The 25,424-nt window shown below is 36.9% G+C and overlaps 1 protein-coding gene across 4 annotated transcripts in view; it reads left to right on the top strand.

The window, feature by feature from the left end:
• Nucleotides 1-25,424, top strand: part of GPR63 (G protein-coupled receptor 63) — a 52,501-nt gene that overhangs the window by 626 nt on the left and 26,451 nt on the right. Inside the window, exons 2-3 of one of the 4 annotated variants that reach the window (XR_005789907.1) lie at nucleotides 88-169; nucleotides 5,087-5,131. The gene's annotated coding sequence lies outside the window, so the exon portion shown is untranslated. Of the gene's footprint in view, nucleotides 1-87; nucleotides 170-5,086; nucleotides 5,132-25,424 lie in introns of those variants that run through there. The other 3 variants (XR_005789908.1, XM_040474210.1, XM_040474208.1) reach the window with 3 other exon arrangements.

Here is a 25,424-nt window from a genome sequence, read left to right as displayed (position 1 = left end):
TTCTCCTCCAGAAGCTAAGTGCCAGGAGTGAGAGGAAGGGGATGGAATCCTCTTGAACTTTTACACTGTGCTCTCGTCTCTCTTTAGGCGTGAAATGGACCTCGTTTGCCCAAGTCCGGAAGCTCCCCGGGAGCTCTAACAGTTCTAAGAGCTTGCCTCTTAGATGTGGGTAAGCTTGCGGCGCTGTGTGTCTGTCTTTCAGCCCTGGTCGGTTTTCAGCGTCGCCCTGATTTTAGTCCTCTCTTCCCCGCCCCTTTTGAAACATTCTTTCTTTCCTTCTCCTTCTCCTTCTCCTCTCTAATATCCTTGACGTACTGAACATACACAGACAAGTACAAAACCCCCCAGAGATATATCTTTATGATATGCCCTCTAGGTCTGACCCAAAATTTCAAACTGATCCTTTCGTCTCTGGTAAGATATTTAGATTTGGTCTGGACACTTATGGAATACAGGTATCCCCCGTAGTAGGTATGCATTTTTTTTTTTTCGGCAAGGTTTTAACTGTACCTTTTTAAAATAGGATTTTCGCTTTATTTATTTGCTTATTGGTGAATATGGTTTTCATTATGTGTTAGATTAAAAGGCTCCAACTAATTTTAAGGGTAGTATTTTTAAGAATCATAAAAAAAAACCCCAAACCAAAAACAAACCCTGATGTTTCTTGCATAATCCAACATTACTTCAGACAATTTTACCCCTGGATAAGGTATGTAATTCGTGTAATTATTTGATGAAACCTAATATATGAGTACATTTATTACACAAATGGGTACGTTTTCTTTTTTCATGTGTCCTGTGGGTGAAGGAAGCCCATTTTCTCACACCTCCAAGTCTCTACTACACCTGTCTACTCCTCTTTCTGTCTTCTCTCACACTGTGTACATCTGATGTCAGTTGCAAATCAAAGATGCTGATGAAAAGTCCCTACATTTTGTGAAGTGTTGCATAGCCAAAGTTTTAGTGATATAATTGATTGCATCATCCAGATTATTTTAAACAATTAAAATAGAATGTGGGAGCTTGTTTAAGGAAAAGAATGTCATAAGTATTTAAATTCTTAGTTATATGCATTACAGATAATCTCTTTGTGAAAAAATACTACCAAAATAGAGAGGGAGTATTATAGGAAACATTTGAGGTGGTGAAGTTTTGAAAGGAAATCGTTACAGGATAATCATTAATATTATAACATCTTGTTAGGTATGTAAATTTTTATCTCTGAGCAAAATTTTGTTACTTTGCTCTCAAGTATACCAGAACTGAAACTTAGAACTCACCATCCCAGCATTTTCTGAAAATTGACAGCAAACTGAATGTTCTTGGGAAAAAATTTGCTTATAAAAAGTCACATACTTAAGATCCTAACTGAAGTTACCACTTTACCTTAAGTTTGCTTGAGTCCAGACAAGAGAGAACTGCATTAAGAATTTGGGGTTCCAAGGTGAATGGGACTTAGCTCCTAGAATTTACAATTTTCTAGGAAATTTAACAATTTTGAGATTTTATATATGGTTTATTTGATGTGAGAGATTGTTTTATGAATGATGCTTTTTTAAAAAAAAATTAATCTCTACACCCAACGTGGGGCTTGAACTCACCACCCTGAGATCAAGAATTGCATGCTCTACCTACTGAGTGATCCAGGTGTCCCTCAATGCTTCTTTTTGAAACTATATATATATCACAAATTTATATATATAATTAAATAGTCCACATCTATCTATACTTACATATTTATATATCTGTATATCTAAAACAGGGAAAACTGTTCAGGTACTTGATAATATACATGCACCAGGAACACAGGTATGAAAGATCAGAAGCTAAAAATACTTCCTCTTAAGCCTTGTCATCTCTTCAGCATTTTCATCAATTTCATCAGTATCAAGTTAAGTTAAAAAATACTATCTTCCCACATGTTCTTGTTCTTGCACAAAGCTTGGACCAGGAAGCCATATGCCAATGATCTTAACCACATGTTTATTAAAATGGACTGAATTATCCCATCAGTGGATGATTGAACCAGGCATTTCTTATGCTTCAGTAATTTATCTTCAGTGGAAGAATCCCTAGGAAAAAATTGGCTTGTCAATATGATGTTTTCTTTTTTTAACACTTCAAAAATGACCTTCAGGGCATTCTCCATAGGCCTGAGACTTAGAGAGTAGATCTCAAAGGCATGCGAGGCAAAGCTTGGGAAGTTTTGGCACTCCAAGTTGTGAAACAATGTCCTAAGTATTTGATTTGAGACAGGTACCCATTAATGCTTGGGAAAATAATAGCTATGATCCAGTGCTCTAATCACTACAAGCTTTGGAGTATTTCTTCCTCACATTCCACACCTGAAGCTGCTACATTGCAGCATATGTGTATGAAAATTAGAAATGAAATCTTTTAGACAGGTTTTTGCTTTATTTTCTAGGCGTTTTTAAAAAATGTATGTTTATATTTGTGTTTATATTTGCCACATATGCCCTTTGTTACAGGGGGCAATTTTATTTTATTTTTTTGGCAAGTATGAGGTGTATTTTAGGGTGAGTTCTTAGTGTTTACTTGAAACAGACACTAAAGTGTTTCACAGAGTTTATGTTGTGTCTCTTTGGCTTTTAAAAAATAAGATTTGAGATGTTTGATCATGAGTCTGAGATCATGGTCTTTCAGAAATGTTGGGATCTTGGTCGATTATAGTTTCGGTTTCCTGGGAATTTTTTGTTTAAGGTCAAATGTGGCCATAATTTTAACTGGATGATCCACAAAATAGGTACTTTCACAACCACAAAACATGGAGAACATTCCAAATAATTTGCAGTTTAGGCAGCCCAACATGCTTTAGTGTTTAGTTGGCTTGAGGCAGTGTGCCATGCTCATAAAAAATGGTTTCTGAAGCTGACAGTGAGCTGTTCCAGTCTTTGACTTCGACACATAGGATAAAGTGCCTTTTAGCCTCTATGCTGGCAAATACGGACAGAATTGGTAAAAGTAATTTGTTCCCATTTCTGTGTCTGTGACAGAAGATTCAGAAAATTCAAGCATGAAACTGTAGCTTCATATACTGGAAAGCTCATTCATGTTTAATAAAAATGTAAGGAAAAGTTGGGAAGGTTGGATTTTAAAATAGCTCTCAGATCTTAGGCAGAAGAGGTGTATTTGCAGTTAGGAGGGTAATCTAGTGGTCCCATGTTGAAATTAATAATAACACTATTATTATCAGTATTTCCTTTGAGTGCTAGTTCTAAAGAAATTATATTCTCCCAGGCCCAATTTAGATTGAAAAACATCCCCAGCTGGATAGTGTACAAATAACCAATCACTTGGCATGTATGTTAATCAATTTTTAGGTAATTTTCAGTGTAATTTTATGTGTCATTTTAACCGTAAGTTTTTACATACCATTTGGGGCTTTTGACCCAAGCTTTTCTCTGAATTGACTAAGTCTTGTCTATATCATTAAAGCCTTGAAAAAATATTTTAGGCAAAAATTTTTTATGTAGAAATTCTAAAGTTCTGCCTTGAGGATGTGGTGCTGAAGAAGGGACGTGATACCTTATTCTAGCTGCTGCCTTTCGAAAGCAGATGCCTCCACCTCTTCCTATTTTTTTTTTTTAATAAATTTTAGAGAAAGAACATTCGCAGGCGTTTAAAGATGCTTGAAGTTGGATCAGAATAGGAGTTTCAACTGAAAGTTACTTAAGAATCAGTTAACTAACATTCATGTCAGGTGTTCAGTACAGTGGCTGAGGGTGTCAGCTGCAGGGTTTTTGATCTAAGATCATCTCCGGAGGATACAGATTCACAGGCAGGTGGAGTGGAAAGGGGCGACTCCAGCCAGATCATCCATTGTCTTCCAGAGGGAAAAATGTTGCATTTTGTACACAACCACAAGTGTTTACTTGTAATAAAAATCTGTTCTTTTCATCATTTTAGCTTATTTTTGCCATTACTTCTAGGCTGTGTGTGAAGCAGGCCACCTTCTGCTCCATTTTGATTAAGTTTGCACAAATAGTAGTGCCTTCTGAAGTTTTACTGTCTGACAGTAGCAGAAAGTCTGTTCTTTAATTCTTTCAGCTAGTTCCCACTCAGTATTTCTTCAAACATGTTTCCTTTTTTTGAATTATTGAGCTCTTTAATAAAAGGAGTTTGGGTTGAAAGTTTCCCCCATTTTCCATGATAGGCTTTGGGTACATTTGTTCCCACAGAGAGGTTTAATGATGTTGGGAACTTCTCATTTTTGTTTCCATATTTTGTAAATAGTTGCTTTGTAAAGTTTCAAATATTTATTCTTTTTTAAAAAAAATGTTTATTTTGAGAGAGAGAGAGCATGAGTGAGAGTGGGGGAGGGGCTGGGAGAGAGGGAGAAAGAATCCCAAGCAGGCTTTGTGCTGACAGTGAGGGGCTAGAACTCAGGAACAACAAGGTCATGACCTAAGCCAGAGGCTTAACTGACTGAGCCACCCAGGGGCCTGTCAAATATTTACTTTTTATCCTTATGCTATAATAGATATTTTTTCCTTATGAAAGTGACACATGTTCATCATAGAACATGTAGAAAATCCAGACAAAATCAAAAAACCCCAAATCAAAAGAAAAGAAAAAAAGGAAAATTACCCCAACAGATAACAATTATTAATATTTTGGGGCACATGGGTGGCTCAGTCAGTTAAATGTCCGGCTCTTGGTTTCAGCTCAGGTCATGATCTCACAGTCTGTGAGTTCCAGCCCCATGTCGGTCTCTCACTGGCACTGTGCAGCCTGCTTGGGATTCTCTTTCACTCTCTCTCTGCCCCCCACCCCTGTTCACTCCATTTTCATTTTCAGCCTCCTTACTGTATTACCGTCTGACCTCCTGCCTGCAAATCTGATGCATGGTAGAACGAGTAGATACTGTTTCCTGTGTAGTCATCTCTAAGATTTGAAAATATTCTGCTTTTTGTCCTTTGCTGCCAACTCTGGGACTCTTAGTGTCCTGAGTATATGTGTGTGTCTGTATATCTATATTTTACCTATATGTTCATCTGTATTTTTCTCTCTGTCAATAATCTGAAACCTCATCTTGAAATCTTTTAATGCTTTTGTTTTATTTTAGAGACAGACTGGGAGGAAGGCAGAGAGAGAGAGGGAGACACAGAATCCCAAGCAGGCTCCAGGCTCTGAGCTGTCATCCCAGAGCCCGACGCGGGGCTCAAACTCGTGAATGGTGAGATCATGACCTGAGCCAAAATCAGATGCTTAACTGACTGAGCCACCCAGGTGCCCCTGAAACCTCATCTTAACCAGAAATTACCTTTTGAAACCAGATAAATATCACTCTGGCCATCACAGAAACATAGTCACTTCTAGGGAAAAAATGAGATACTAAAATAGGTACAACCCAGGAAAAGGTCATGTGTAGACCGATGGTTAAACGTAGAGAAATTCTCAACGTTGTTTTTATGACCGTAGTGACAGTTAGCCATCAGACATGACCCTAACGAAGGCAGAGTCACGTTTGCATTTTCATGTATATTTTTCATTTTTAGGATTTGGTCCTGGATGTTAAAGGAAAGAGAAAGTAAACCCATATGTACCAAACATATTTTCTGGGCCAGTTATTTTTTCAGGCATTGTTTTCTTCGCTGAAATAATTTGCTTTCCTCGTTTCTCTGAGGTTCTCTGTTCCCTTGGTATGTGCTTCAGGATGAATTTTTTGTTTAGGTGAATATTATTCCCCTCTGTAATATCTCAGAGAATAAGAACCATATCTTTGTTTGGCATGGAATGTCACAGGTAGGTAAAGATTGAATAGGTAAATTGTTTTCATGAGACCATGTGAATGTTCACTGTTTACGTGGTCAAGTTCAGAATATGCTATTGAAACTGATTTTAGTATGTAATTTTTTAAAAGAACATTTATTGTGAAGTACATTGTACATATAAAAATGCATAAAGGATATTTATAAGTTAAAAAAATTGAATACCCATGGACCTACTACCAGAATTAAAAAGTATGATATACCTAGAATCCCTCTGTTTCCTCATTCTCCACCTAAAGTCAATGCTTGCTTTATCTCTAAAGCAGCATATTCTTTAGTGTTGGTTATTTTTGGACTTTTCGTAGAAGGAATTATATTAATTATCTATACTTTTATGCTTGCTTATTTGTTTGCTGTTATGTTTTTGAGATTTATCAATGTTCATAGCTATCATTTGTTTACATTTTTGTTTAGTGTTTTGTATGAATTCTGCAATTTATCCATTCTACTTTAAGGGACATTTGTCATTATAACTAGGTTTTCAGAAGTGTAAAGTATTAGCATAAGGTTTCCCTGATATTCTTTTATCTGTTTAATTATCACTGCATCTGTGATATGTCCCATTTTTTAAAAAAACTGCTGATTTGCTAATTTCTCTCTCAGCCTCCTTTAGTCCTGAGATATATAATTTCTCTTAATCTGTTCAAAGAACCAGCTTTTGGCTTTGCTGGTCATCTCTATCATATGTTTGTTTTCTCTTTCATTTTTGCTTTTTTATTGTCTTTCTTCTGTGTTCTCAGGTTTATTCTGCTATTCTAATTTCTTAGGTTGGATACTTAGCTCATTAACTGTGAATCTTGCCTTATTAGAGGATAGTTAATTTCCCTTGAATCACTACATTAGCTGCTTATCAGAAATTTTTATGGGGACACCTGGGTGGCTCAGTTGGTTAGGCATCCAACTTGACTCAGATCATGATCTCACATCTGGTGACTTCCAGCCCCGTGTCAGGCTCTGTGCTGACAGCTTGATCCTGGAGGCTGCTTTGGATTCTGTGTCTCCCTTTCTCTCTGCCCCTCCCCACTCATGCTCTGTCTCTTTCCCTCTCTCAAAAATAAATAAACATTAAAAAAATTTTTAAAAATAAATTTTTGTGTAGTGTTTTTGCTATCATATAGTACCGTTTGCTGTGATTTCTAGCTTCTAAATATACTTTGTTGTTGCTGCTGATTTCTACTCTACTTGTGATGTGGTCAGAGCATGTGGTTTCTATCATAGTAGTTCTTTGATGCTTTTTGATGTAAGCTTCATGGGCTAGCACAAATGTTCTGTTTTTAAATGTTCCACGTGTAACTTGAAAATAATGTGTATTCTCCAGTTCCTGGGTGCAGTGTTGCATGTGGGTCCATGGGTATCCATAAGATGAAAGTTTCAACTGTGTTGTTTAAATATTTATACTTATTGACAGTTTTGTCTCCTTGATCATTCACTTACTGAGAAATTATAATAATGGATTTGTCAATTTCATCTTGATTATTTACCTTTGCTTATACATTCTGAGGTTTGATATTAGATGCTTTATAATCAGACTTTTAAATATTGTCATGGTAAATTAAACTTTTTATTATATGTAATGACCTTCTAAGTCTCTAATAGTGCTGGGATGCCTGGGTGGCTCAGTTGATTAAGCCTCCAGCTCATGATTTCAGCTCAGGTCATGATTTCATGGTTTGTGAGTTCCAGCCCTGTGTCAGGCTCTGTGCTTACAGTGTGGAGCCTGCTTGGGATTCTCTTTCTCCCTCTCTCTCTTCCCCTCCCCCACTCTCTCTCTCTCTCTCTCTCTCTCTGTCTCTCTCTCTTTCAAAATACTAAACATTAAAAAAAATCTCTAATAGTTCTATTTGACTTAATATTTTTTCTTTGATATTAATAAAATGATATAGGGTTCTCTATGATCAACTTGACATAGCTAATGTTTTTAGATGTGTCTTTTGTAAATAGCATATAGCTGGATCTTTGCTTCAGAGTTTAGTCTTTTTATATTTAGAATAAAGACTGGTATATTCTGGTTCATTTATTCTCATATTTTTATGTATTTTCTGTTCTTTTTCTGTGTCTTTCTACTCTCCTTTGTTGCTTTCTTTTAGATAGATTGATTTTCCACTTTCTTTACTATTCTTTTTATTTTGAGGGTTGGGAGATTACTACATAGTCAGTATCTACTTTTTTAGTAGATACCCAGACAGTTCTATGCATACTTGTATTAATCTTGTCTAAAGTTAATGTCTTGTCTAAAGTTGTGGACTGAATTGTGTCCCCCCAGAATTCATATGCTGAAGCTTTCACCCCCAATGTGATTTTATTTGGAGACGGGGCCTATAAGGAGACAAGGTTAAATGAAGACATTGGGTATGACCCTAATCTAATTAAGACTGGTGTTCATATAAAAAAGAGGAAGAGACACCAGAGATCTTTCTCTTCCTTCTGCACATGCGCAGTGGAAGGGTCATGTGAAGACAAAGTGAGAAGGTGGTTGTCTGTAAGCCAGGATGAGAGGTCTCACCAGAAACCAACACTGATAATCACCTTGATCTTGGACTTTTAGGTTCTAGAACTATTAGAAAGTAAATTTCTGTTGTTTAAACCACCAGTCTGTGGTATTTTATGTTAGTCCTAGCAGACTAATACATTCTCCTTTTCTTCTGTTTTCTTTTTTCTAAAGTTTATTATTTATTTTTAGAAAGCGAGAGAGTGAGTGGGGGAGAGAATGTGGGTGGCGGAAAGGGGGAGAGGCGTGACCCAGGGAACGAGCGCAGGTCAGGGTGGGGGGGGGGGAGAGAGAGAACCCCAAGCAGGCTCCACACTGATAGTGCAGAGCCTGATGTGAGCCTTGAACTCATGAACGTGACATCATGACCTGAGCCAGGATCAAGAGTCAGACATTTAACTGACTGAGCCACCCAGGGGCCCTCATTCTTTTAAAAACATGCAAATTCCTTAGAATTTTTTAACTCTTAATGATACTCATTTCCAACTTATGTGTTTTTGCTGATGAGTTATTTTAGTTCTAGCCTATTTTTTTTCTCTTTTAAGTTAAATGTTAATTGTTGTTAACATAAAGGTGTTAAACCATGTATTTGTATCTGTCCTTACCATTCCTTCCTGGATGTCAGACCTTCTATGTGGGATCACTTTTTTCTGCCTGAAGTATATGCTTTTCTTTTCCTTTATTGAGGGTGTGTGTGTGAGAGAAGAAAGAGACAGATTTTTGTGTGATAATCCTTTTATTCCACCTTGGTTCTGGAAAGACTCTGTGGTATTGAATTTGAATTTGGCAGTTATTTTCTTTGTGCGCATCAAGAAATATACTTTCATTGTCTTCAGAATTGTACTGTTGCGATTGAGAATTAAGCAGTCAAGTGAATTTTTTTCCTTTGTAGGGAAATCTGTCTTCCCCTCTAGTACCATCTAAGATCTTTTAAAGATACTCAGGTATTCTCTTTCTTCTTAAAGATATTCTCCTACTTGCTCTCTCTTGTTTCTGAATTTTCAGTCTGATATTTCTGGATATGAATTAAAAGTCTGCTTGGCATTAGACAGATTACATTTGGGAACTAGCATCTTTAGGAATTCTGAAAAGTTCTGTTTCTTATCTTGTGAATATTTCCTCTCTATTAATTTAAAGATCTCCTTTTGGAACCTTAACTGCATGCTTGTTAGGCCTTCTGTATTATCTTCCTTGTTTCTTACCCCTTTAATGTCTTGATTACATTTGGGAAAACTAATGTTTCTATTTGCAGTTTACTAATTCATTTCAGCTATGTCTAATATTTCACTTTGCTGATTTTGTTTTTAATATTGGTTATTGTATTTGTATTTCTAGAACCTTATTTGATTCTTTTTCATATTTGCTTATCTCCTACTCATAATATCAATAATTTTTTATTTTATATTCTAATAACATCTATAACTGAAGTCATTTGGTGGGTCGGTTTCTGTCTGCCCCCCCAACCCCCACTCCCAGCTTCTTAATCACTAATGTTGCTTTTATCATTTTAAGGTTATGATTTTTGACTATGAGCTGCTCATTTTCTTTGGAATTTTATCTGTGGTACTTGTATCAGGCCTGGGTTGAAGGTGGGTTCCTCCAGAGGGGAAATGTATTTTGCTTCTGCGACTAGCTTGGGCACTCTCTTGACCTGGACACATTTTAAATCCGATTTCTCCTTGAAGGTTTTATTTTATTTATTTTTTAATTAAAAAAGAAATCTCAGTACTAATTGGTAGTTACAAATCCTTTGGGGAAACCATCCATCTAGCACCAGACTCAAGACCTACAGTTTTCTTTTTCTTTGCCCTTTTGGCATGGAGGAATTTTTTATTCATTTCAAACATACAGCAAATGTAGCCCTTTGAAGCTTGGTTGCTGTTGGGGTTTTCTGACAAATATTATAATGCTATAATCCCAACTGAAAATTCAATTTAAATCTGACTGTACTGAAGAAACTGCTTTGTTTCTGAGATTGTAGACATGTCCAAAATAGGATATCTTTGTTTTTCAGATTAATATGCAAACCTTAGCTACTAACTATAGGGTGTTTGCTTTTGAAAAGAAAAAGCAGACACTAATATGTCAGCATATGATGGCAAGCCTCTTATTTTTTCCCGTTTTAACTCTAATTTTATAGTTTATTTTCCTCTGCTGATAAATTTGAAATATTGGTATTAGCACTTTCTCTTCCTAAGCCATAAACTTCATCTTGTTTACCTTCCCTTAGTATTTAGTCTTGGTTTTGTTCTTTAGGGAGTTAGTGCAGGCATCTTATTTTTTCAATTATTTGGTTACACCTGGTTACATCTTTGAACTTGAAAAACACTGCCAGTCACATTTAGCTTTCTGTTGCTTCAGATTTCTGCCTTTAAAATGGTAGTAGGGAAAGTTTAAAAGCTATCCATGGTCTGCATTGCCCTTATTTGTGCTCTCAAAAGCAGCAAGTGAAAGATGGCAAGCGGCAGGGTTCTTCTGGGGGGCTCACTTCTGAAAAGGAGTAATTATTCTATGATTATTTCAAATGGTTACATCTTGGTAAATATTTTAAGAAGCGTATAGTTTTCTCTTTTGTTATAACATACTCATTTTTTTCCCTTTAACCCTACGTAGGTTAGATGCGTGGGTACAGCCTTGGTTGTGATGAACAGTTAAAATAGAAGGAGTTTAAGAACGTCAGAATTTATTTCTCCATGCTCAGTTACTGTGGATTAGCTATAAAAACTTAGATACAGTGATAAAATGAAGCCAAAAAAAAAAGAGGCCTAAGTAATTAACTTGAATACCTTTGGATAATTATTCCATTCATCAGGTGCTAATTACCCATGTCATAAACTTAGCTTTTACTATTTTCTCTGCTCTTTTTATGAAATAATTTTTCTTTTGCATTTTGAGTTTTAAAGTCCATTTTTTATCCTATTAATTTTCCTCATCTTGCATAGCAAGGCACCAGTATGGAAATGATTTCTGAAGCTTGAATATTAGAATCTTATTCTGCTAAGGTCTTTGTTCATATCTAGATTCTAAATTGTAATAAAATTCCAGGAAAAGATCTTTCTGGTAATTTTTTGTAATGAATAGACAGAACACTTATATGAAAACCCACATTACATAAAGCATCCATTTAGTGTGTGGCCCTGTCGAAGGGGAGTTTTCTGTTTATCTAATATAAACTTGAGACTTGGATTGATCATTTCACTGAATGCTGTCCCTTCTAGAATCTATGTTAAATTCTGCGCATTCTACTCAATTCCAGCATAATATGTATTCTGCATATAAGAAGAATTTTTACATTTGTTTAATCAACCATTAGGCAAACTACATTTGGGCCCTTTTGGTGCAGTGGTTCTTGCCCTTACTGAATATAGATCACACACACACACACACACACACACACACACACACACACACACCACTTTCTGGAATCACTCCTTTATAACGCTGTATCTGCTATAGGGGAAATCAAATGAGAAGTGGACGTGAATAAACTATAATACAATTGGAAAAACCCCACGTAAGTATAAGCGATGACATTTGTACAGCAACATTTAGTGCTCTCCATCCTCCCTTTTTTTGTGTAAGAGGCAATCTAGGAATTGCAATTTCGACTACTGCGTGTGCAGTTGACATTTGGCTAGTGAAGTCCCTATGGGCACTTGGTCTTACCAGCCGTATGTCAGTTGCATGGGCACTTTGTAAACTTGTAAGGCTTTTACTGATGCTTTGATCTTTGAGCAGAGTACTAGAGCATCACTAGCAGCATCACTGGTAAAGTCAGTGGGTAGCCCACTAATGAACAAACACCACAACCTCAACCCAAATCCTTTCTCCCTGTGATTTTGTGGTGCATGATGAGGAATTGTTCTTTGGTGTTTAGAATGCAACTATTTCATCACCTTGATTTTGTTTTTCTTTAATTCTAAAGGTTCAAAATGAAAATTGCAGATTTTCTTTAAAAGATTTGTTTGCTGAGGCATGATTTGTGGTGTAGGAGGGGAGAGCAGGGTGGGGTTGGGAGGTGATATGCAGTACTTTGAATTTAGAATGCCAGTTGTGGAACACTTTTTACTTAGAATGATCCTTTCCCATTGTTGGAAGTACAGCAAACCTGACTGAAAATTTAAATTTAGAAATAACAGAAGTGGAAATAAGGTTAGGTTAGAGGAGATAATTATTTTTATGCATGCATTCTGCTTTAGGGTAACATTAATGGAATCCTTCACTTACTGAGGTTTCAAGAACCATTTTTATGAATTAAAAATTATTTGTCAAAAATTTGTTTTTAGAAAACTTTTTAGGACCATGTGCATTTCATAAAGTTTTATTTATTCTTGCAATGAAAGATTCCCACATTTAGTCTTCATTTATTTATTTGTATTGTTTATTTTATTTTATTTTATTTTATTTTATTTTATTTTATTTTATTTTAATTTTTAACTGTCTATGACCTATTTTCTCCTACCTCACCCAGCAAAAATAAAACTGAATACAACATAAACTATAACTTTAAAACCAAATTATACTGGTCTTTAGCCTAGTACTTTTGGGCTCATTATTGTAGATAGTAGCATACTAATACAGAGCATGAGATTTAGAGACTATGGCAAGTCTATGCATATAGATGAGAAATGATGTTTTCTCTGTTTTCTTCTCTTTGAGAGTCCTGAGTTTTCCTTCACAGCACACAGAATCCTTTGGTTGTTTATTTTATGTTTGTGTGTGCTTGGTATAAGTCAGGGTTCTCCAGGGAAACAGACAGTAGGAGATACATGTGATTTATTATGAGGAATTGGCTCATATGATTCTATAGGCGGAGATGTCCTATGATCTGCCATCTGCAAGCTTGGAGACCCAGGGAAGTTAGGGCCAGTGATATAAGTTATCAGTTGAGGGTAGAAAGCAGGTTGGTGTTTCAGCACAGTCAGGCAGAGTGCAACATCCCCCTTCCTCTGCCTTTTTGTTTTGTTTAGGCTTTGCATAGATTGGATAATGCTCAACCACACTGGGGAGAGTAGTCTCTTTACTCTACCAATTCAGATGCTAATATTATCCAGAAACACCATCACAGACACACCTAGAAATAACATTTAAACCAGGCACCCTGTGTCCCTGTCCATCACAATGAGTCATCACACTAAGACTTGGGTTATGTAAGATCAGGAGATCTGTTTTGTTCTCCATTGTATGCTATGCTTAGAAGCTGGTTTAGAGCAGGTGCTTAATAATTATTTGTTAAAGGAAAGAAGGAAATTGGTTTAAAGAAATTTATAAGTCAAATTGAAAATTATATGTCAAAGATTTATATAAAATACATGGGTAGTGGGCTACCTGGCTGGCTGTCGGTGGAATATACAACTCTTGATTTTGGGGTTGTGGGTTTGAGCCCTGCGTTGGGTGTAGAGATTACTTAAAAATAAGATGTTTAAAATGCATGGGTAGCATGGTGGAAGACTGCACATCAGGGCAAAATATGCAAGTGAAGGTAATTTCAGTTGGCATGGAATGACTCTATTGACATTTTGTTCGTCTTTGTCTGGTGGCTCCTTTGAATACTAAAATTAAAGTCTTCATAGATTTTTGACTCTAAGTATTTTAAGTATGACCTTTAGATTTTTCAGAATCTTCCCAAGTTAACCAGAATTATTTTGATCATGGCAGTGAATCAAGGTCAAACAGATTTGCCATTATTTCTGAGGATGAGTCACCACTGCTCTACAGCAATCTTATTTTGAAATGGCATACTAACAACAGAATGATCTTTAATTTGGTGCTGTTAATCCTGTGTTATCTTCTAGCTTAGTAATTGCATATTTTCCTATATGTTCATTATTGGAATTTGCTATGGTAATTAATTAATTTCCATATGACAGGATCAAGGGGCCAGTGATTTGAGCAGCCTTCTTTAAAAAAAGAAAAGATACAGTTGACCACTATACATATATAATCAAGAGATTATTTGAGATCTCTTGTGATATCATTAAGGTCTTCTGATTCTACATTCTGTGAAATTTCTATGATACCGTAAGAGAACATATGTTTAGTTGTTGCAGGTGAGGTGAGGTGAGGTAGTAAAGAGGTGGGGTAGGGAGTCTCATAAACTGTCTTATATCAAGAGATCATGTTTGAACCATCTTAGGCAGTGACATTGTCCAGATGTGTAGGAAGAAAGAGACTACAACCTAAACATATTTGTCCCCACTTATTTTTAGTAGACAGGTAGCATGTCATATTGAATCTAGTACAGGACCTGGCACATGGTTGATGCCCTAGACATTTGTGTTGAACTGATTTGGCTTGAGCTCTCAGGGGCAGTCATAGTCACAGTCACAAATCATGTTGTTATGAAAAAGAAATAGGCTATACTTCAGTTGCGCTTAGAGATGGGGGAATAAAATGGGCATGGTTGTAGTGGACTGTTTCTGAAAGGTCTAGGAAGGAATATATAGACTTCCATCATGTTTGAAGCAACGAAAGAACAAGAGAAGCTGTATGTGTCTCTTTTGTTCTGAAAAAAGACTATTAAAAGTCACCGTTCTGAATAAAGGGGGCAGATGCTGGAGTGGAGAAGGTCAGAGGGAGAGAAACAGAGGTATGTCAAAATCATAGTGCAGAATCTTGAAGTGAGAAACAGATTTAAGTTCAGTTTGGGGTGAGTAAGAGAAAACTGTCATTTGCAAGGGTAATGGAGTAGCATCCCAAATGTCACTGCAGTGCTGGCGTTGTAGAGGACATGGTTTTCTTTTCTGGCCTGAATTGAACTGCTAGCTTGTATTTATTGAGCACCAATAATGCGTCTGTACTTTACATTTTCTGTCTCAATGTAACGCTTACAACAGCTTCGTGAACTAAGGTGTATTATCGTGATCTCCATTTTTCTGAGGAACCAAGAGATGAGGTAATCTGCCCTGTGACACACAGTTTGTAAATAGCAACCAAGTACTATAAGTGAACCAGGTTCACTGCTAAGGTGAACATGGTGGGCATCTGGAGGAAGAGTATGGAAGTTGCTCAGTTGGACACTTATGGTGGCCCTGACTTTTTATTCCTTCCAAAGGACAAGCCAAATCATTTGCAGTAAGAGGCAGTGGAGAAGAAATACCAGTACGATAGTAGAAAACATCAGTTTTGATTAGATAAATTTATTTGAAGGCTTTGGAAGCAAACTCTCATCGTGCTAACTTTGTGTCTATTAATGAAAAATTAATTCTAATTCTCATGCAGATAGGATGCGTAGAGCGTTACTTAAGAGAACAGGTTTAGGGGCACCTGGGTGCCTCTGTGCTGACAGCTTAGAGCCTGGAGCCTGCTTTGGATTCTGTGTCTCCCTCTGTCTCTGCCCCTTCCCTGCTCATGGTTTGTCTGTCTCTCTCAAAAATAAATAAACATTAAAACAGTATTTTAAGAGAACAGGTTCAAAGAGTGGAGTATAGCTGAGTTGTACCCAGAAATTCAGATGATGCTAAAGTGGGATTAAAAGAAAAAACTCTTGAGGTGCCTGGGTGGCTCAGTCAGTTAAGCATCCCGACTTCAGCTCAGGTCATGATCTCGGGGTCTGTGAGTTCGAGTCCCATGTCAGGTTCTATGTTGACAGCTCAGAGCCTGGAGCCTGTTTTGGATTCTGTGTCTCCCTCTCTCTCTGCCACTCCCCTACACACATTGTGTCTCTCAAAAATGAATAAATGTTAAAAAAAAAATTAAAAACTCTTGAGTTAGCATGAAAATAAAAATAGGCAGGGTTTGTTTATTTGTTGTTGTTTTTGGCTTTTTTTTTTTTTTTTTTTTTGCTTTAAATTGCATTGATTCCCAGGGAATGTTTCTGGGAACCAGAATGGTGATATAGAGATTAATATGAAAAAGTAGGCACTGGTTTTTTGTTTTTATGCTTGTGTGTGTGTGTGTGTGTTCTTTAATTTTTTAATTTTTTAATTTTTTTAGTAGGTAAATAATTGGAGGAAATATGGGGTACTTTAAAAAGTAGTGACTAGATAAATGATCATATTTAAAATTTATGGTTTTGGGGATAACAAATTCTATTCTCATAAGTCTGTTATACCCTTTAAGGATCAATGGGAGTACATTTCTTGCATAATAATGGAATAGGATGGTACACTTGATTAATTCCTCTGGTCACCAGTTTCTAAATTTTCAAATATTGTATTATGTTTTAGCTATGGCCAGTAGGCATCATGAGATAGAAGGATGCTTATTTTGCTTCCGTAATGTCTTTCCTATGGAATAGAGTTTTTTTTTTAAAAGAAATATCTTATGATCATTGAAAATAACTGTTATGTGAAAATGTTTAAGCAGAATTTTTTCTTGAATATAGGAAATCTCATTTGGCAAGATTTGGAAAATACATAAAAATACAGAAAATACAAAGAAAAAGTATTGCTAAGAAACTTACTGGTTAGAAACATGTATTGATATTTTGATGTGTTTCCTTCCAGTCCCTTTTAAGAATTAAAAAAAAAAAAAACGTAGCAAGAGCATACTGTATAAACAGCTTTGTCTGTTTCCTTCACTCAACATGTTTGCATAATATTTTCTTATGTCATTAAATATTCTTCAGAAATAGTTTTAATGGCTGTATAGCATTCTATGATATAAAGCACATAATTAGCTCAAACTGTTTCCTTAATCTGAATAGGTTGGCTTTATTTTTTTGCTATCATGTACATGAAATTTTTTAACAGTTTTATTTTTTTTAAATGTTTGCTTATTTTTGAGAGAGAGAGAGAGAGAAAGAGAGAAAGAGGGAGACACAGAATATGAAGCAGGCTCCAGGCTCCAAGCTGTCAGCACAAGCCTGATGCGGGGCTCAAACTCACGAAACATGAGATCATGACCTGTGCTGAAGTCGGACACCTAACCGACTGAGCCACCCTGGCATCCCAGCAGCTTTATTGAGATATATTTAACATTTCATAAAATTCAGCCATTTCAAATGCATAGTTCAGTGGTGTTCAGTAATTTTGCCAAGTGGTACAACCATCACCATAATTGATTTTTGAACATTTTCTAACCCCAGGTAAGATCCCTCACACTCATTTACAGTTAATCTCCCCTCCCATCCTTAATCCCAGGCAACTGCTAATCTACTTTCTTTCTCTATACAAGTAATTGACTCTTCTGAATAATTTATATGATTGAAATTATGTATTATGTGGTTTCTTGTGACTGATTTCTTTTGCTTACCTTAGTATATTTTGAGGCTCATCCTTAACAACATAGCAATATCTGTACTTTATTCCTATTCATTGCTGAACAGTATTCCATTGTAGGGATATATACATTTTGTCCATCCATTCTTCAGCTGATGGACATTTAGGCTGTTTCCAGCTTTGTGCTATTAAGAATAATGCCACTGTGAATGTTCACATGCAAGTCTGTGTCTGAACACACATTTCCTTTCTCTTGGGTTGATACCTAGGAATGGAATTGCTGAGTTGTATGGGAGTTTTATGTTGGACTACTTGAGAAACTACCAAATTGTTTACCAAAATGGTTCCACCATTTTACATTCCTACCAGCAGTATATGAGGGTTCCTATTTCTCCATATCCTTACCAACATTTGTTATTGTCTGTCATTTATTATAGTCATTCTAGTGGATGTGAAATATTTCAGTGAGGTTTTTTTTTTGATATTTATTTATTTTTGAGACACAGAGTGTGAGCAGGGGAGGGGCAGAGAGAGAGGGAGACACAGAATCTGAAACAGGCTCCAGACTTTGAGCTATCAGCACAGAGCCCAATGGGGGCTGGAATACACAAACTGCGAGATCATGCTCTGAGCTGAAGTCAGACGCTTAAACAACTGAGTCACCCAGGTGCCCCCTCAGTGCATTTAAAAAAATTTTTTTAATGTTTTATTTATTTTTTAGACAGAGAGAGACAGAGCATGAGCAGGGGAGGGACAGAGAGAGGGAGACACAGAATCCAAAGCAGGCTCCAGGCTCTGAGCTGTCAGCACAGAGCCTGACGCGGCTCGAACTCACAAACCGTGAGATCATGACCTGAGCCGAAGTTGAATGTTCAACCAACTGAGCCACCCAGTTGCCCCTCAGTGCATTTTTAATATACATTTCCCTAATGACAGTGATGTTGAACATCTTTTCACACACTTACTAGGTATTTGTATATCTACTTTGTTGATTTGTCTATTCATCTCTTTTGTTCCTTTCTCAAATGGATTTGAATATTATTAAGTTATGAAGGTTCTTTGCACATTCTGGGTACAGGTCTTCTATTTGATAGGAGTTTTGCATATACTTTCAGTCTGTTTCTTGGCTTTTTGTTTTCTTAATTATGTTATCTGAAGTGCAGAATTTTTGAGTTTTGCTGTTTTGGTATCATATCTATGAATTCTTTGCCTAACCCAAGGTCTGGAAGATTTTATATATACTTTAATTACTTGAACTTTTAAAGGGTATTTAAAAATATTTCTTAAGAATGGATCCTGAGAGGGGCGCCTGGGTGGCTCAGTCGGTTGAGTGTCTGAGTTTGGCTCAGGTCATAATCTCGCGGTTTGTGGATTCGAGCCCTGCGTCGGGCTCTGTGCTGACAGTTTGGAACCTGGAGCCTGCTTCAGATTCTGTGTCTCCCTCTCTCTCTGCCCCTCCCCTGCTCACACTGTGTCTCTCTCTGTCTCTCAATAATGAATAAACGTTAAAAAAAATTAAGAATGGATCCTGAGAAGTAAAATTTCTACCAACTTGTAATATATTTATTTTTAATAAAGTTAAAAAATATTACATATAAGCAGGAAGATGTACAAATCAAGGGCATAGCTCAGTGAAATTTGAAAAAGTGAATACATGTGTATAACCACCACAGATGGTCCATCATCCTAGGAACCCCAGAACCTCCTAGAAGGTCCTTCCCAGTCATTGATTGTACTCTTCCCCAAAGGTAAGCAGTAATACCAACACCAAAGATTCATTTTGCCTGTTTTTGAATTTTATGTAAATGGAGTAATACTGTATATACATTTTTGTGTCCATGTCTTTTGCTCAGTATTGTATTTGTGAGATTCATCCATGTGGTATATTGCAGTAGCTTGTTCATTTTCCTGGTTGTACAGTATTTCATTATATGAATATACCACATTTGTCAGTGCTACTTTTTTTTTTTTAATCAGTGCTACAATTGATGGACATGTCTGTTCTAATATTTGGCTATTTCAAATAGTGCCATTAGGAATATACTTGTACTTGACTTGTAGTACAGAAATGTGAACATTTCTGTTCAGCGTATACTCAGGAGTGGGATTGCTGGGTTATAGAGCAGGCATAACTGCAAATTTACCATAAATGGTACCAGTTTTCCACAGACGGTTACCAATTTCCACTCCCAACAGCAATGAATGAGAGTTCCATTTGCACCTCGTCGTGACCAGTAGTCATTGTTTTCTGTCTTTTTAATTTTAGCCATTCTGTTAGATTTGCCTTTGTTGTGTTTTGTTTTGTTTGTTTGCATTTCCCTGGTGAATAATGAGCGACTGCACCTGTTTTGTTGTGTGTGTGGCTATTTGGGTATCTTTCCTTGTGAAGTTTTTATTTAGTTCCTATGCTCATTCTCACCTGGATGTGTTTGTGTTTTTCATAAAAATTCATCAGCATTAAAAATATGTACATATATTCAGGGTATGAGTCCTTTGTCAGTTATGTGATTGCAAATGTTTTTTTTCCTTTTGACCTGCCTTTTCATTTCCATAATGATCCGTTTTGGTCAATTTATCAATCTTTTCTTCATAGCTAGTGCTTTTGATGTTCCATTTGTGTCTTAAAAAATAAACTTCATTTGGAAACTTAATTAAGAAACCCAAACTTGAGCCAATTAGGTTGGTGTTTGGTTGTTAGGAGAGCCCTTCAATTTCCTGTCCATGCCTCATCTGAGAATGAAGTCCTTTGGAAGTCGTTCCACCACCTCCCATGAGCCCTGAACACCAGCTTCCAGCTGTGGGACGCTAGTACAGACCATGCTCTGCTCAGCTTCTCAGCCTCCCAGCTGCCTCTATTACTCAACTTTAAGCTTCTCAGCTGCTTTTAAGCCTTTCAGCTGCCACTTTTCAGGATTTTTGCCTCTCAACTGCCTTGAGAAAGCCTCTGAGCTGGCATTTTAGAACCGGCTCAGACCTCAGAGGAAAAGTATCATCAAATGCAGAGCTACCTCACGTTTCTCTGTGCTTCCTTCTCTCTGAGATCTTGACCTCTCAAGTTCTCCTTGCTTTGGTAATTCTTAGATGCCTTCAAAGAAGTTTTTAGTTACTTATTTTATTTTTTATATTAGAGGGAGACAGAGAGAGCGCCAGAGGAGGGAGAGGAGCAGAGGGGGAGAGAGAGAGACAGAGAGAGACACAGAGAGAGAGAGAGATGGAGAATGAATCTTAAGCAGGCTCCATGCTCATCACAGAGCCCGATGCTCTGGAATCATGACCTGAGCCGAAATCAGGAGTCAGATGCTCAGTCAACTGAGTCACCCAGGCACCCCCAAAGAAGTTTAAAGAAAAATTATCCAGCTTTTTCAGTTGTTTTTGGTGAGAGCATTGGTCTACCACAAGCTTGTCTTTCTTTTCCAGGAAAGGAAGTCCCTAGGGATATTTTTAAGAATGTTGATATAGCCTGCTGAAATACTGTAAGGTTGCATTAACTGGTGGAGTATCAGTTTCCTAGACTTATTTTCATCTTTTTTAAACCTTTGAAAATTTGTTAGGCAAAAATAACATTGTAATTTTCTTTTAATTTCAATTTTAGCGAGATTGAACACTGAAATGATGCTTGATTTTTTTGCATCTTATATTTATGATTTATTTACTACTCTCCATTATTTCTCATTTATTTTTTTAAAGTTTTTAAATTTTATTAAGTTTTTAATTTTAATTTCAGTATAGTTAACATACAGTGTTATATTAGTTTTAGGTTTACAATATAGTGATTCAGCAATTCTGTACCTTGCTCAGTGCTCATGATGTTAAGTGTACTCTTTAATTCCCTTCACCTATTTCACCCATCCCTTCCCCCAGCTCCTCTCTTCTTACTGACTTTCAAGAACTGTATAACATGGTTGGTATTAACAAGAATTCATACATCTGAAGATAAAGGGTTATTGCCTTAATGGACTTAATAATTGTCCTTTCCATTCTTTATAATATTTCAAGACTTTTGAAGGCAGCAGTTGTATCTCCTTTTGTGTCCTTTCTTGGTATCTGGTGCACAGTACAGCCCATATTAACATGAAGCAGATTGTATTAAACAGTCATGTAGAGATAGGAGCCAGGAGCTCTAGAAGATTGTTCCCTGTGTCATGCTGTGTTCAGTGATTAATCACTGAAAAATCTCTTCAGTTACTGGTTTGTACTATATCATCTAGGAGCATGGCCTCAAGTCTAGATTGTGAGGCATCCCATTTTTGAGTCATTAACTTTTTTGTCACATCCACCCAAATCACTAACTTAGGATCAGATTGTCCTTTGTGATATATCACATTCCCTGGGGATCAGTATCTCTTCATAAACCTCCCCAAATATAAAAGAGGAATTAAATGTCTTACCTTCCTCCCATGAAGTTAAATTAGTGTCATTCCTGGAAGTGTCGTATAAATGCTGAATGGCAACTTTACCAGTTGCATTTTGAAAGAATTTAAGGGTAAGTGATTTTTAGACTGGCTGCAGAGTTCCAAAGCATGCCCATAAAAAATTTTAAAAATCTAAAGCATTCTCCATTCACAGAGTTTATCCAACTCTAACCAAGTGTTTAGATTTGAAGAAATCAGACAGTTTAATTTTTAGTCAACATTATGAAACTAGTGTCTCAGGATGAGAGATAGTGGAATTTTCCTTGCCATGTCAGGGATACTTTGGCTTTTTTAATTGTGGAAGTTAGGATTTTGCTCCCAGAAATGTCCCTGTTTTAGTTACTGCCCTACCTTTTTTTTTTTTTTTTTTTTTTTGGTCATTTCATCAACTCTGCATAAAACATAGTGTCTGCTCTCATGCTGAGTCTGGCCCTCAGGGAATGGTGTTCTGAAGAAAAATAGAAGCCTTTGGGAAAGGCTGCTCTAAAAATAAAATCCTCAAGGCGTTCAACCAGGAGCATAGGCCAAATCTAGGGACGGCATTTTTAACATTACAGATTGCTGTATTAAATGGAATAAAAGTCTCTTTCTCTTTCCTCGGATGATGAGGGAGGCAGCAAAGCATTTTGTAAAGAGCAGGAACTTTGGAGCTGGGGTGCCCTGGGTTCCAATTTCAGCTTCCCCACTGTTTATGTGATCGGAGGCATGTCAAGCTCTGAGCCTTGGTTTACTTTTCTTCACAATGGGGAAGGTGGTTTGTCAGGATTAGCAATATTATATTGAAGGTCTGGTACATGGTGGGTGTTTAAGAAATGGTAGCTGTAATTGCACATCTTAAATTTTTTCTCGTATGCTAGAATAAGACTTTCTCCCCCGTCCCTAACGGGATGGTGATTCACAGTCTAGAGCCAGGTTACCTAGGTGCTAATCCTAGCGCTGCTGTTCATAGCTGTGCAACCTTGGGCAAGTGGCCTGGTTTGTAGCTCAGCTTCCTCATCTGTCAGTGAGAATAGTTATGATGCTATCTTCTGAAGTTGTTAATTACTTCATATTTGTGAAGCTCTGGAAGGGTTTCTGCTGATATGTAAGCACTAGTTAAGTATTTGATATGTAGAAGTAAACAAAGTCGACATTAATTAGTTAATAAAGGTGATAGGACTAGAGATGGGGCTAGCAACAGCATTGCTGAGTGATAAATGATGGCCTGCAAGTAAGGGAAGCAGGCGCAGACAAATTTAGCAGGATAAGACTTGGCAACTCTGAAGCTGGCACGGATTCACATGGCTGCTGTTGATCAGTAGGAATATCAGAGTGGTGGAGATATTGACTTTTAGCTCCTCTCTTGACAGCCTGCAGAGAAATGTTCTCACAAGAGTGGTTTCTGCCGTGTTCTCCACTGTCAGGAAGGAGACCAAAGGGAAGAGGAATGTGACTCGGGCAGAAAGTACTTCCATGCAGCACTCCAGAACACCATACATCTTCTCCTTTGGCTGGAAAAAAATACACACACACACACACACACACACACACACACACACACACATATGTGTGTGTGTGTGTGTATATATTTTTATGTATATATTGTGTATATATATATATAAATAATTGGCACACATATCTATAAATATATCTATAAATATATCTATATTTCAGGTAGAAAGTTGGAGGTCAGAGAAGTCTGGATTATTTTCTGAGTACCATTGGATGTCATTGTGCATAAAATATGTTTTATTTACTTTGAATTAGCATAAATAATACCAGAGTTGTCTTTTTTCGTTGAATTTTTACAATAATTTTATTTTATATCCTACATTTGAGCTAGTGCCAATCTTCACATAAGGCTTTGTTTTAATACAAATTGAGTATCTGGTAGACTTATACAGATGCTCACATGTTTGCCTTAATGTTCACACTTATATTAAAAAAAACCATAGCTACTGCCCAGAGATAAGCCAAAGAAGAGAAGACATCTTAAAGGTAAAACAAACTTGTAGTGGATACTCAAGAATGTGTACTATAAAATGAGAAATGAAATGTTTTTTTACGGCAGAGTGATTTTTCTCTCCATCTCAAATTTTACAGAGATTTCTAAAAAGAAAAAGAATAAAAGCAGATGGGTTCAGTAATTTCTTAGCATGAATATTGAGAATACTTTTACCCCTGAGGAGTTTTGAAAAGTTCATCACGTTTTGTTTTGTGCAGACTTCCATTGGTCATAATAGGTATTTTAAAAGAAAGATTGATGGTGCTAAGTACAATGAATGGAGGAGGTGGGATGAATAGTTAGGCTGTACCCCACACTTGTACTGTTTTTCTTCTACCTGCAACCCTACTGTGTGGAATAGAGCAGCCCATCATTTTACCCCTGAGTTGAAAACTAGAGTCTTATTTTCTCAAGAAATCAAAGGAACTGCCTGGTGGACATTTGGAGCTGATAAGGGCAGTGCATTTGCCCCAAACAAAGCCCTTGTCTTCTTGGTGTTTGAAAGCCCACACCCTGCTTACCTTAAAAGGAAATCAGTCTTTTGAGGAGTCCAGCTTCTCCACATATAGCACTCTCTGCCAGCTGCTTTATTATGAGAGACCACAGAAAAACAGAGGAAGCCCAACAGCAGTGGTAGAGGAAAAAGTTACTCTGTCCTTTACTCAGAAACATGCATTAGATACATGAAAAGAAACAGCAGTACAAGAGTGGTAACATAAACAGAACAAATGTTCCTGGGAGAAACAGTGATTAATTAAGAAATAGAGGAGAATACATAAAAGAAAACTTGAGGGGCGTTTCAAGAAGGTGACGTCTGAACAATAACAGGATGCAGCAAAATGGGAACAGTTCAAGAATAAGGAAGAACTCTTGAAAATCAGACATTTGTTTGCTGAAATTAAAACAGTGCAATGGAAAATTTGAAAGACCTATAAGGCAATCCCATAGAATGCAGTACAAGAAGAGAGGCTGGAAACTTGGAAGAAGAGCAGAGATAGGCTTAGTCAAGTTGATCCCAATGACCACATACTTAGAATTCCAAAAGATATGACAGAATTAATGAAGAGTTGAAAAGATCAAATTAATAATAGAAACTTATTTTGTGCTCAGAGGCATAATCTGAATCTTCAGAGTGACAAGTTCTGAGGGCCCATCGGAATGGAAGAAGATAACTTCAAGTTCAGACTAATTCTTAAGAAATTTAAGAACACTAAGTGTAAAGAAAAGATCCTCAAAGCTTTTAGAGACAGAAGTGAGGTCAGGTCCTCATTAGTCTTGAACACTTCTCTGAGGCACTTCAGCCTCGTCTCATACTTTTCCTGTCTTGGACCTGGGGTCAGCCACCTTTCTAAGGAGCTTTGGTTTCTTTTGATGTTCAGTGGTGTTTGGAAACTAAGACTTGAATGTGCTCATTGTATCTGGAGTATGGGGGCTTCTAGACCCCTTCAGTGTGGATAGAGCTAGGTGGGGAGGGCACCTATATATAAATTTATAATTTGTATATTGTAAATATACAAATGACTTAGTTTTTAAGTCTATCTATTTATCTGTTTAGAGAAAGTGCGAGCTTGAACGAACTGGGGAAGG

This window comes from Herpailurus yagouaroundi, unplaced genomic scaffold (assembly GCF_014898765.1).
Source record: "Herpailurus yagouaroundi ecotype Mexico unplaced genomic scaffold, PumYag 139, whole genome shotgun sequence".
NCBI classification, from domain to species: domain Eukaryota; kingdom Metazoa; phylum Chordata; class Mammalia; order Carnivora; family Felidae; genus Herpailurus; species Herpailurus yagouaroundi.
Note: the sequence above shows the minus strand (reverse complement) of the source record. Positions and strands in the feature narration are given on the sequence as shown.